We start from the raw sequence: 2772 nt of genomic DNA on the forward strand, positions 1-2772 counted from the left end.
CAAATTCATATTACATGGTCACCACCCATGGTATCCTCAATTTCATTACTTCCATCTAACAAGTATCTATGCCCACTATAAAATAAATTTTGTACTTGTACTTTTCCACCACAACTAATGGAATCCTTTATTTGGTGTGTAATCTTATGAAATTCCTTAAAGTATCCCCAAATTGTACTTGTAAATTATTTCCCAATGCTCTAATAAAGTTCTTCATCTGTACCAATACCGATGTGTTTTCTACCCAAGCAACATTACCAATATGTGAGAAGTAATTATGAAAGTAGAAGTATAGTCCCATCAAAATTTGGTTGTATTTGAATGGGGTTATTTTGCTTGTCTTGATCTACTCCATGTCCATTCATAGTTGATCTCTTACTGCTTCACAAAGATCAAACTTGGTGTTCTCATTTCCATCTTATAAGTTGTCAATGTTGCACTTGTCAAGGTATTGTTCATCCAATTAGAATGACATATTTATAACCTATAACCACTGAAGAAAATTTCATAGCAGGGTCTATGATGTCATTTATAATCATTTCTCTCTTGTCCAAACTTATTCCAATTATAACAATGAGTATTAAACATGTTTGGATTATTCTTGTAGACTCTAGCAGTATGATCTAGCTCTTGACATATTGAGGATGTAGGGGTAATAGGCCTAAAATTTCATTCTCTTGCAACATGTCCTACCTTATGACAACTGTAACAAACAAGGATGGAAGCTTTCATACCAAGACTTGTATTTCTCATCATTGGTGGGGATTGGTCTTCTTGCTTAGGCTTCTGAGATCCACATGATTCTCCAACTTCATGAAGTTGATATACCCAAGGCCATGAGTCTCACCATGCCTTCTTTGGTTCCTTAGTTGCTCATCCAATTTTGTAGAGCTGTCATTGAATTTCTTCGGTATCTTATTCATAGCAACAAGTTGATCACCTTGTAGTCTCCTATTCTCCTTTTCCAATTTTCCATTACTCATGATTGTAAGATTGAGTTCATGTCTCACTTCATATAAATCTTCAATGGTTTGATGTATATGTTCATGTACAAGGTTCCAATCTCTTGTTCAACTTTGAAAAGTTCATCCACCTTTTCCTGTAGGATTTCCTCTTCCATCTCCTTGGCTTCATCAACAACTTTTATTCCTTCCATATCCTTACCAATCTTAATAGATAACACCTATTCCATTTGGATGTTCTTTTTATCCTTTTATAGTTGTTCATTGTCATGTGACTGTACATGACTTCTAGGGCTTCAACAGCATCACATTCACTATTACTAAAGGATTTCAATTGATCACATGACTCTTTTCTCTTTTCCTTTCAATGAATCACACAACCGTTCAACCTTTTTATCACTTCATTTTCCTCAGCAAGTTGGTCTTCAAGACTCTTCACACACCTTGCAGTTTCCATGTCTCCCTCAAGGATTCTCTAGCATTCACCCTACCGGTTCACCAATGGGTCAGTTGGTAGACCTTCTCATGGGAACTTTCTCTAGTACCAATTGTTAATGCTAGAAAATAGTGAGAGGGGAGGGGATGAATTAGTGTTGCTAAGACATTGAATTTTTTTACCACCAATCTTCTTAGTATGAAACATGCAAATGAAATAATTAAGTAATACCAAATTAATTCAAATATCAACACATGAAACACTTGACATAAGTATTTTTCATGTAGAAAACTCTTGTTCAGAGGGAAAAACCACGGTGGAAATGTCACCCAAAAATCTTCACTATTGTAGCAATCAAGTTGCTCTATTGCAGTCCTTTTACATCCACTCAATTAGGTCTCACCTAATTAAGGGTGCTAAGCTCTTTTAGAAGTGTTATAATAAAGATCGATTAGATCTACCCATTAAATGGATTTAAAACTCCTTCTAAGAGTCACTTGGTTAGAGGATTTCCTTCTTCATAGCTATTAGGATCCTGCATATCTCTATTAAGAGCTACCTTGTTAAAAGGATTTTTCTTGTCAACCTATTAGAATGAACAAGTGTAACTTGATCTGATTGTTGCACCTATTGCATGATAGATCATTTATGCTCCTAGTCGATTCTCTTCTCTATTCACACTATACTACAACTATACTTCACATCATAACTACTCTTCTCTCGCAGACATGGATCTAACATTACTTTTATATTGTTCTTTTAGGCAATGGGAAAACCATAAATGTGTTTCCATAGGTCGGCCTCAAAATAAATTTAAATATTAAGAAAGAGAATCAATACCTTGAATGTTGTGCCTTCATGTCAACTTCTTCACACATATCTACTCAATTTACTAATCTTGATCACAATCTATACTTGTTCATTGAATCTTTCCAAGTCAGATCTATTCAATTAATTGGTCTTCATTTTATTTCCATTAATCCTTAAGAAATCTTTACTTCATGTACATACCCTATAGATTTATCTTCATAGTCATTTTTCAAACATGTCTAATGAACATATCTTGTAATCCATGACTCATGATTCACAAAAGCATTCATCCTACATCCAAAGTGATCTAGTTGATTGTCTTTACTCGGTTCATCCTATACTTAACTATTTAGACTCTTTGATAAATCCTTTTAGTGCTATAGTTGATCTAATGCATGTAGATCACTTGGTTTCTAGAAATGACAACACTCAAATGATGATCTAACAAAATCTTCTACCAAAGCTTACTGCACATCATCACCATGCCAACACATTGCCCTAGTAATTGGGTGGCTACGATTCAACATATTTGCACCTAGTTTTATCCATGCCATGCATGACATG

The sequence above is a fragment of the Cupressus sempervirens genome, chromosome 6, assembly GCF_028749045.1.
Source record: "Cupressus sempervirens isolate cs-2001-9-10 chromosome 6, ASM2874904v1, whole genome shotgun sequence".
In the NCBI taxonomy this organism is placed as follows: Eukaryota; Viridiplantae; Streptophyta; class Pinopsida; order Cupressales; family Cupressaceae; genus Cupressus; species Cupressus sempervirens.